This window comes from Anolis carolinensis, chromosome 2 (assembly GCF_035594765.1).
Source record: "Anolis carolinensis isolate JA03-04 chromosome 2, rAnoCar3.1.pri, whole genome shotgun sequence".
Taxonomy (NCBI): Eukaryota; Metazoa; Chordata; class Lepidosauria; order Squamata; family Dactyloidae; genus Anolis; species Anolis carolinensis.
Window position 1 is genome coordinate 260575390 of NC_085842.1, and position 11846 is coordinate 260587235.

The 11846-nt window shown below is 38.6% G+C and overlaps 1 pseudogene; it reads left to right on the forward strand.

Annotated features, from left to right (window-relative positions):
• Positions 1-11339: 11339 nt before the first annotated feature.
• On the forward strand, positions 11340-11509 carry LOC134297220 (U2 spliceosomal RNA; annotated as a pseudogene).
• Positions 11510-11846: the final 337 nt, after the last annotated feature.

The following is an 11846-nucleotide window of genomic DNA, read 5'->3' on the forward strand; positions in this document are numbered from 1 at the left end:
CAGTTGACTGTAGAAATGGAAAGTTTTAAGAGTCATATTTTTCGCAGAAAGCTCTTAAGGGTGACTGACTGCTTTGTCTTTGCTGTTTTCCATGATCTTGAAACTAGATGCCCTTGTACAATGTTTTTAGCACTTGAGTGTACTATATATGGGGATTTTTATGCAGGGCTGTACTAAGGGAGCTATGGGATGGTGAGCAAAATGAGAGCACTGATCCACCCAAATAAGATTTCTGTTTTGAAAACAAAATTTTCCTCTAATCTCCATTTAAAACTTTCATTTTCTGTGTTTGTCTTCCCTTGCTAAGTTTGCCTGCTCTTATTCTTTTGCTGTCTAAACAATATTGTTTAAATGTTCAAATGAAATAATAAATTGCTTTAATGCTAGAAATTTGGAGACTAAATTTTTTTTCAAAGATGACAGCATTGGGAAGCAATTCATGCATTCTACTTCACCCTTGTTGCTACATCTCTTGCTGTATTCCTGTAATAAAGAGATTTTTTAAAGACTAAAATGGTATGGGAAACACCATGTTTATTGGAGCATGTCTCTTCCCCCCATTTCAGAAGTTATGGAGAACATTATGACAGTGAGGGTGAGAGAAGTAGTATGACCTGGGGGACAGGAGTAAAACCTTGGCCTGACTGCCCCTTTCACCAAAGATATTCTGTTCAAAGAAAGAACTTGCAAATGGGGCCAGACATCCATCATACTGCAGTAGCAAGAGTTTCATCTTTATCTCTCAGGGGGGAAAAGAGGCCACTCAGCAACTCTTGCAGCCATCATCTTGATTTTACAAACAGAATTTATTACCTTGTTTTCCTCTTCGTCTTTGGCGATGTCCATGTGCAGCTGGCCTTGCAGATGTTTTCTGAGGAAAGACAGTCAGAGGCTTTTAAAGACATTGCAAATGTCGGCAGTATTACAACCTTGTATATTCCTGCTATTCTGGAAGACCATGATACTCAAAATTCATCTGTTGTCCAAGTCTGCTAGCTCAATCACGCTCATTCCCTGGATTGCGATATACCATTCTAGGAAAGAAAAAAAAATACAGAATGGTACTTTCTTGACAGTAAAACTAAACCAGCTGTCACCCTAGCAAACACACCAGAAACACACACCATGTTTGCATCCTGTTTCCAGAATTTACTTATTTACTTAAGAGAATGCAGAGGGATTTTGTAGCATCTTAGAGACAAATAAAGTTACCATTCATTTAAAGAACCAAAAGCCAAATGAAATAGCAGGGTCTCCACAACTGCCCCAAAAGAGTTTGGGCCAATCTAGCCTCCTTTGGGACAGTGTTGCACAGGTGGAGTGCTCCTATCAAGATAGCCCTGTGTAGTTAGTAGTCTAGCTTCATGAGGTGGGATATGCAAACTGTGCTTCTCAGTTTCTGGAAGTCTTGTATCAAGACTTTATATCATGGAGTCTATTAAAATATGAAAACAGCTTTTCTGTTGTGACAAAAGAAGCACCAGTTTAAAACATACACAGAGAAATAAACACATGCTGCATGAGTTAAATTCAGAAAGGGCAGCTCTTCCAGCAGGCAGAATGTCTCCCTCAAGGAGAAGATTTGGGATGACACGGAAGACAAGGAAATTGTTAATTATCCCTTTCATTTCATTACATTTTACTCATAGGATTTTCACCCTCATTTTCCAAAATATGGAGTTAGTGCATGATGTTAGTGGATGCGCTTTGCCTCAGGAACACACAACAGCAGTGAGAGGACATTGATGTAAAGGATTATCATGTGAGCCAGGCATTTATACTTTGCCTTGGACTTATCACATGATGTTGCTCTTTTCCTGCTGCTCTCTTGGTGGACAAAAAGCCTGGGAAACATTTATTTTATAAAACCAAATAATCCAATAATGACCTCCTTTTGTAAAAGAAATGCCTTCCAACGATATCCCACCAGGAGACTGGCAGGAAAGGAGTGACGTCATGAGATAAATCCAAAGCAAAGAACACAGTTGTCTTCCTGGAATTATGGACTGCCTGCTCTGTGTGATAAACTCCAAAATCTACTAGCCTTAAGCAACCTATCTATCAGTGCCTTTCTTTTATATCGAGGTTTCACTTCTGCCATCTATATCTGCCAAAATAATATCCCAACTAGATCTCAAGCTAGGGCCATTATTGGGATAAATCTTTTTGTTTTTCCTAAGGCAATCCACAGTTTTTCCATGGATTTGCAGATGCTATGGGAATTCAACTTTATTCTTAAAATGTAAGTGTATTTAAACCAGTAAGAGAGAGTGTGCTTTCTATCATTCCAGCAATATTATTTCTTTGAAAGAGTAGAAGGAAAGAAGAAAATACCCCTGAGGAAGAACTTTATAACACCAAATATCTAACATTCAAAGAAGAAAAGTGATTTTGTTTTGTACTGTTGGATGTAATTTGTCTTGTTTTTGAAAACAGAATTGGTCACAGTTTGGTAAATGAGGTTCTCTAGCAAGAAATCCAAAATTTGTTACAGCACAAACTTAATGAGATGGGTGGGTGGGAAAGGTAGGCTAGGTACTCACTTGATTTACATACATCATATTACATCATATTACATACCCCTCTCTCCCCCCCTCCCCCCATGCCATCATTCCGGATCATGTCATTATACCTGAATGCCTTTTCTACTTTGTGGCAGAATTTTCATCTCTGCCTAGTATAGTACTACCATTGGGGTTTTCGAGGATGCAAAATATAGTAGAGGATTTTGCTATGTTTGATCTGAGCACCTCAAGGCAGAGAAGAATTTCTGGGAACACAAGAATATTGGAGGAGCGGGGGAGGTCACATGGTAAACAGAGCTTGAAAAAGTACTTTTCCGATTCTAAATTCCAGAATCTCACAGATAACTGTTTGAGAAAAAGATCTGGAAGTTGTAGTCTAGAAAGGTAATGTTTCTAAGATTTGCCCCTAAAGAAGAAGGTCTGGAGTTAGACCGCGAATCCTTTTAGGAAAATTTCCATCCAAAGCTCAGGTCTTCAGTGGGCATTGTTCATTTGTTTTTGATGTTCTCACCAAGGTACTGTTCCTTTGTTATGCGTTGTTCATGGTTTTTCTCATCCACTTGAAGAAGAAACTTGCATATGCAAATTTTATTTTTAGGGTCTATATTCATTTGTGTGGGATTATGCTGTTTTAGGAGCCCTGGTGGCAAAGTGTGTTAAAGCACTGAGCTGCTGAACCTGCAGACCGAAAGGTCCCAGGTTCAAACGTGAGCGGCCGCTGTTAGCTCCAGTTTTTGCCAACCTAGCAGTTCGAAAACATGCCAATGTGAGTAGATCAATAGGTACCGCTCTGGCAGGAAGGTAATGGTGCTCCATGCAGTCATGCCAGCCACATGACCTTGGAAGTGTCTACAGACAATGCCGGCTCTTCGGCTTAGAAATGGAGATGAGCACCAACCCCCAGAGTCAGACATGACTGGACTTAACATCAGGGGAAACCGCTACCTTTACCTTTATGCTGTTTTAATTATCAGGAATAATAGTTAAATCCCTTTATCACTGCTGGTTTGTGGGTAACTCTTCCAAAAATAACTGTTCACTTTCTTCATGCTCTTGCATATAACATTCAGCTATTTTATATGCAGCTTGTCATTTTGTGAAAAGGAAAGTTTTGAATTAATTTTTCTTTGCTAGAAACATAAATTTGCAGAGTATATTATAACTAGTATTGCATTGATATGACAGATATGTATTTATTTAATGCAAAGCAAAACACAAAATGTACACAAAACTGCATGGAAAGTGCATTGTAACTGTGCTCAAGCAAGGCAAATTATATTAATAACTTGTTATTGTTAAAATGTCAAGAATCTTTTCTTTCGATTTTGAAGGATTGTTTCTCTGTTCAGGGTATTAGGCTTTGCTTATCACTCCTGGCATGGAAAGAGAAATGTAATCTTAAGTGAAATGTATTCATCCCTTCCCTCCCCAATCCTCCAGTTTAGCTGAAGGAAGTTACAGAGTGACACATGGAATGCAGCTGCAAACTGAAGCAAGAGAATTCACTGAAAATGGAACTGCTAATTTAAAGCAGAGCCTGGACAAGTTGCTTTTTGGATTACAACTGCCAGAATGCCACAGCCAACATGGCCACATTCCTTGTGTCAGCTCTGTTACCCAGGGGATTCTGGAAACTGCATAATTGAATGTAAAGTTATTTCTTTAAATGAACTGAATAAATAAATAGTCCTAGATTTCAGAGCTCCCTCAAATCCCTTGTTTAAAACAATAGAGCATTATGTAGATCACAACTGCACAGAATATGTGTGTAGAATGATCAGTGAAAGTATTTACAGTGGGTTGTGTATCCATGGGGAATGCATTCCAGGTGCTGTAAGCTAGATTTCAGAGGAAGGCACTGACAAAAACCACCTCTGAGTATTCTTTGCTTAAGAAAATTGTGAAATTCCTAGGTCACCATACATCATCAGGCTACTTGAAGGCACACACTGAAAAATAGCGTAGATTCATTGAACCAGTTTTTTAATCGTGAATCAACATGCAGTTAAATCCCATACATCTGCAGCTATCTCTGCATTCTGTGTTAAGACTATGATCAGACATGGACTTTTTTCTGTTCCAGGCCAGACTGATTCCAAGCTGGAAGGATTTGAACAAGAGTGGCAATTTAGGGAAGAAATAGGTTCTGACTCAAATGCAGGTTCAAACTATCTAAGGCCCCATCCACACTGCAGTGTAGACCCATATAATCCAAACCAGCTAATCTGCATTTTATATAGCAGTGTAGATTAGTCCTAAGGAAGGGAAAGTGAGGTTCAAAAAGCAAAGTTCAATGTGAAATAGGTTTCAGAAAGAGTAACCAAGCTATTCCGGCAAGGCCAGCTTCATTCCAAGTTCAAGCACAAGAGGGCCAAGGAAGGCTCTGGTTAGAATGGTAGAACACATTATTTCCAAAAGCCTCAGAACTGCTTAGAACTGGCAGTTTTAAGGTTCAGCTTCAAAAACTTGGCTACAGATGGTTTGTCAGAAATTCTCAGAAGGATGGCACTGTATACAAGGAAGTCCTCATTAACAAGAAGTCCTCTTTTTCAGACAAGAATTTATCTGGATAGTCAACACCACAGTACATGTTTTCTAATTGCAGGGACTTTATTGGATTGGAGGGAGCTTTGTCTAAACTTCTGGTGTGGGGATGGGGAGACGAATTCCTCTCAAGGACCCCCCACACTTTCCCTCAAAGGTTTATGATCATCTGGAATAGCTAGCTACTTCTCCAATACCCTCTGGCCGAGACATCATGGTAGAGGTGGTGAGAGTCACAGGGTGACTTTGTGGCTCCAATGTCAAGTTAATGATTGATTTGGCAAAATATATCAGTTTATGGGGCCAAATTCAAGAGCCTGTCACTATTTAATGCAATCCTATACTCATGTTTTCTCTCTCTCTCTCTCTCTCTCTCTCTCTCTCTCTCTCTCTGTGTGTGTGTGTAAGAGAGAGAGAGAAAGAGAGAGCACCATTGAACACTGAGGGAGCTACATCTGCATAAACATGCATAGCATTATGTATAATTCAATGAGGACAGACAGGTGTCATGCTTTGAAAAACACTTTATTTTCCTCCCTTAAATTGCAAGTTTCATTTTCTCTTATTGTCCAAAATCCACTCGAAAGAAAGAAAGAAAGAAAGAAAGAAAGAAAGAAAGAAAGAAAGAAAGAGAGAGAGAGAAAGCTTTAGTCATTGTTTTAGTATGCTGGCCAAGGCTGTGGCAGCAATTCATTCTAATGGTTTTGCTCCAGCAAGCCAAATCAAATTCAAAGTGATGTTTTCATCAGAAAGTCTATTTGGATCTAAGATGGATGAAATGTTTTATTTTAATTAAAGCCATTCCTCTCAGCTCCATAAATAAATATACTACTTTATATTCCCGCAGTGAAGAAAATCTGGCTACAAGATTGGCAACAGCAGTAAAGCTTTCTTTCCTCTTCTCAAGAGAGTGAAGAGGCGGAAAAAAAGGCTCAGCTGGCGTAGATCAAAAGTATGTGTTTATATTCCGTCTATGTTTCCCCTTAATTTCTTTCCCATCTTTCATTAGATTCATGTGGCTAGTAAGCAGTGGTCAATAATGCTCCGTTCTACAGTTTTTGCGTATGCATATTGATTCCCTTTTCAAATATTAAAGATATTTACAAGCACTGGCCTGCTTCCCAGACCAAGCCTAGGATGTTGGACAGCCTTGGCTAGGAATAGACTAAACTGTCAGCTTTGCTTTACCCCATTTTTTATAAAGAAAGATCAGTTTCTTTCTGTTGTCATTTGAAGAAATTTTTCAATGCTGTTACATTTTATAAACCAATAAACAACAAAATTTCACTTCAAGTGCAATAGGAACAAAATTCCAAACATGTACAGTACTTTTTAAAAATTGAAACTTATCCAGCCTTTGAATATAGGATGGCTAATAAAAGAATAAAACTATAAAAATAATAATAAGTTTTTAGATAGAATATTGATATCAAAATGTTTTAAACAAGCAGCAATAATTATCCCTAGGACCACCATTAACACATTATAAAACAAGGGAGGGTAAAGGGCTATTGGTATGGGAAGGAAAGCAGAATTAGGACATTGACCCACATAAGAAACCTTTTTGCAGAGTGCAATTTTCTTTCAGTTTCCAAATGTATAGTTTTGCACCTAGAAGTGTTCTATTTACTGTATAAGCTAGACTTATGACAAATGTTTTCGTGGTTAAATCTACAAAAATATGACATATGTATGCATGTGCACATGTGCATGCGTGCCCGTGTGTGTGTATATACTGCACAAATCAATTTGGTGTCTCACTCCCCCTGGGCACCACTGAGTTCCAATGCAGTGACAAACATTCAATGCCTCTATAAAACAAACAAATACTGAAATAAAATCCCAGGAAACCCCCACTTAGGAAAACAGCAATTAAAACTAAGATCAATGAATTAAACCTAACATCAATAAATTAAACCAACATAATCAGACAAAAATAATATAATAATATAAAATCTGAACAAACATCCATATCAATTTACAGAAGCCAACTAGAGTTCACAAAGTTGTGTGGGTTAGTTGTGTGGCCTATGGTGGTAAGTTGGGCTGACATAGACTAGCAGAGCCCAGATGCAAAATAGTTCTCAACCAGGGCCCTGTAGTGGTCACCTGACTAGGATATGACTGCTGCATTCTGCACCACATGAAGGTTTCAGAGATCATATTGCAGTGTGCTATTTGACATGTTGCTAGAGGCAAGATCATCCCAAGTAAAGGCATTTGCTTGAGTGTTTGCACATCCAGATCACAGGTGTCTTGCCATCTTCTGATGACATTTGTTTCAAATGCATTTGAAGAATACCAAAATGCTTGTTTATAAAGCTATTGTCCTTCCAACTTTGTTATATGTCTATGAAACATGGACCATCTACAAATGTCACTCTCAACTTCTGGAAAGATTCCATCAGCATTGCCTCCAAAAAATCCTGCAAATCCCTTGGGAAGACAGGCAGACAAACATCAGCACTCTGGAAGAAGCAAAGTCCACCAGCATTAAAGCAATGATTCTCCGCCATCAACTTTGCTGGACTGGTTATGTTGTCTGAATGTCCGATTAGCGTTTCCCAAAACAGTTACTCAACTCTCAGCTCAAGAACGGAATACGAAATTTCAGTAGACAGCAAAAGAGAGTTAAATATGGGCTTGAAGCTAACTTTAAAAAGTGGAGTAAACACTGAGAACTGGAAAGCCCTGGCACTCAAGCATTCTAACTGGAGGTCAGCTGTTACCAACAGTGCTGTGAATTTCGAAGAGCCATGAATGGAGAGCGAAAGGGAGAAATGTGTCAAGAGGAAGTTGTGTCAAACAAAGCCTTATCGAGACTGCCTTCTATCTGGAAATTTATGTCCCCACTGCAAAAGACTATGTGGATCCAAAATAATTCTTCACAGTCATTTATGGATCCACCGCCAAGACTCTACCTCTGGAAGGCAATCATACTCGGCCACAAATGATCACCCATGATGACGATAACAGATATAATAACCATCTTTTAGTTTGTGGCTTGCAGTCTGCAGCCCTGATGCACACATCCATTAACAGGTACCAATAAAATACTACCAGATTTGACCACATTCGCTAGGGATGATAAGTTTCAGATAGCTGAACACATCTGTAGAGCAGCAGGCTGAGGAAGGCTTTGTTGAAAAGCAGAGGTCAAAACACAGGTGAGAACTTGACATAACCTTTGCAATTGTATTACAGAAGGGGTGACATTGAATCTGGATGTTCTTGTTTGTATGTTTTAAATTCAAGTCTCCCTTGTAAAATGCTGCAGTCAAAGAACCTTCTGTTCCTAAAATAAAATATAATAATTAGGTCTATTTTAGACAGCTTTGACTCATTGCTGGAAGCAGTGTTCAACAATATCTTGCTGGTTCTTAGATTATATAGCACAAATCAATTATTCTTCTTTGTAATGAGCTGGAATAGGAAGCATATGGAAACTGAATCCATTTCCATCATGTTGCCTTGTAAATGAAATATACCTTCTCTCGGTTATGAACCACAGATTGTTCTTGTTTCCGTTCTTTTTCCCAAGGGCCCTTACAAAAGTTTATTAAGAATGTATTTATTTATATTACTGTCCTGCTTCAGCCTTATTTGTCAGTCTCCATTTTGTAGTTAAGGATCGAGAATGGGTTGTTTTTATAATAAACAGTTACAGATAATATAAATATAACACAGTGTGTATGAGCCTCTCCCCCCAGCCTCTACCATATGAGATAAAAAGAAGAGCCCTCAATGTTATATTTATTGGATTTCTTAAAAGGTAATGTGAGTGGTTCTGTGTTTTAAAGACAAACATGATTTTTACAATAAAACAGCCAAAATAGTCAGGCAATAAGAAGGTTGATTTTTTTTTACACACATACACAGAGAGAATAAAGTGCTAGCCAAGTAAAACTCCTTTGCAGCCTATACTTACAAAAACCAAACCAGCAAATGTATCTCTTGATTGCATTTAATGGAGGCAATTTCTAAGAAACTGCCAAAGGCTATAAAACAACATAAAATTAGGTCTACTTAAACCCACTGACTTTGTTTTCAGCTGTGCTTGAGATGTACCCTATATACCCATGAATAAGCCTATAAATTTTATACAAATAATCAACCCAGAAAAATTTGGGTTAACTTATCCATGGGCCATTGTAGGTACTATACCTTAGCTTTTATATATAAAAGAAACCATTTTTTTCTCTGAGTAAAAAGGAAAGAGCTTAGTCCATCCTGGAAGAACCTAAAAGAAGTATAAACCTCCTCTATTCTCTCTGCCGTGACACACTTATGGCCTTCTTGAATGTCTGGGAAAGAAAATGGCTGGCTTCCCAAGGCAGCATTGGTACTTCCTTCTCTCCATGGAATGACCGTCGACTTATACATGGGACATATTAAAGCCCATACTGTTGGCTCCCAAACCTGCCCTTGACTTAGCATTTCAATTTATGCATGAGTATATACAGTAATTGATTCTCTAATACCCAGAATTCAATGCTCTAAACCAGGGGTCCCCAAACTAAGGCCCGGGGGCCGGATGCGGCCCATCGAAGCCATTTATCCGGCCCCCACAGCACAAGGGCAGAAGTGGGTTGGGCTAAATGATCCACGGGGTCTCTTCTTCTCTTACAACCATTATTGTTGTTGTTGTTGTTGTTGTTGTTATTATTATTATTATTATTATTAACATTGAGGCTGGTTGGCCATCTGTCAGGGGTGCTTTGCTTGTGCTTTCGGTGCACAAAGGCAGAAAGGGGTTGGACTCAATGGCCCAAAGGGTCTCTTCCAACCCTCTATTATTATTATTATTATTATTATTATTAACATTGAGACTGGGAGGCTATCTGTCAGGGGTGCTTTGCTTGATCTTTTTGTGCACAAAGGCAGAAGGAGGTTGGACTCAATGGCCCAAGGGTTTATTATTATTATTATTATTATTATTATTGACATTGAGACTGGTTGGCCATCTGTCAGGGGTGCTTTGCTTGTGCTTTTGGTGCACAGAGGCAGAAGGGGGTTTGACTAAATGGCCCAAGGGGTCTCTTCCAACCATTATTATTATTATTATTATTATTATTATTATTATTATTATTATTATTATTATTATTATTATTGACATTGAGGCTGGGAGGCCATCTGTCAGGGGTGCTTTACTTGTGCTTTCGGTGTACAAAGGCAGAAGGGGATTGGACTCAATGGCCCAAAGGGTCTCTTCCAACCCTCTTTATTATTATTCTTCTTATTATTAATTATTATTGCTCGGTGGCCAACTATAGTCCGGCCCTCCAATGGTCCAAAGGGTCGTGAACTGGCCCCCTGTTTAAAAAGTTTGGGGACCCCTGCTCTAAACCAATGTTTCTCAAACTGTGGATTGCAACTCCATTTGGGATGAGGTGGAAATGTGGGGAGTGTACAAAAATCATGTAGCTTATGACCTAGTGGCTGTCTTAGACAAGAGGAATTTCAACATAACAAGTAATAGCTGTCAATCAAAAGACTGCTTTGTCACAGTCAAACAAATTAATTACCTCATTGGCCAGTTATCAATGGGTTAGGGAGAATCCACCAGTGAATCCTCTGTACTCCAGCCATCAAGATTCAAGTCTAGCAATGCTTCCAGTTTAGTTCCATTGCAGTCAACAGGCTCCTGTTTATGGTGCTTTGTTTTTGTTGTTGTTGTTGTTGTGGGTGGTTTTTCTTTTGCATGTCATCTGCTCATAATAGGTTCTGATATAGTGAATTAGCTTTTGTACACATTGTTTCCCTTTGTATTTGCTAGACTCTGCTGTTCCCTCAGTTTTCCAGTAAATTATTATTTTCTCTGTATTACTTTACATGTTGTAATTGCTTTGTTATCTGTTAAAAAAAGAAAATAAAAGAAAGGTATGCTCAGTTTTCCCCTTTCATCATTGACAGAGCCTTAGTGAATGAATTGCAGCTCTCTTCTGATTACCATAGCTTTCTTCTGCTTTGTTTTTAATGATAATTGCCCTTGTCAGCTCTGTGTAACATTAGCTGAAAAGTTTTGTCGCATACCCCTCCCCCCCCCCCACACAGAGGAAACAAACAAGATATTAATTAGGCAGAATATTTTGTTGATAAAAGGAATATTTGGCTTTCCTATCACACAATAACTGAGTTGGGACTCATAGAATAAACATGACAATAGATATGAAAGCTGACAAAGATACTGTGATCAAATTTATGTAGCAGGAGCATTGCTTGATCCAAATTTTAATATTTTTTGCAGTTAATATGGCTATAGCTAATATTTCTCCTTCTTGGCCTTTTGGCTAAGATCAAGTGTAGTATCTTTGTGTTTTCCCCTGAAATGAGTATCAGAGATATTTTGTTTGTTTTAAAGGAGTCATTCTGAATGAATTTTGGTGTTTAATTTTGATGATTCAGCAGTGGAGAGCTGAGTCTGAAGGAGTCCACAGAAAATAGAAATGTTTTCCAGACCCACTGCACTTTCCCAAACCTGTGCCAAATTTCCCATCATAACACAAAATATATGGCTGTGCTATACTTATAATGTAACAACAACTTTTGTTATAGAATTCCAATATGCTGATGATAATGCAGACTGCTTATTCAGTGAAAGACTTACAAGCCCGGGCTGTGGCACAGGCTGGTGAGCAGCCAGCCAGCTGCAGCCAGCTGTAACAAATTACTCTGACCAAGAGGTCATGAGTTCGAGGCCAGCCTGGAGCCTATGTTTGTCTTGTCCTTGTTCTATGTTAAAGGCATTGAATGTTTGCCTTATATGTGTAATGTGAT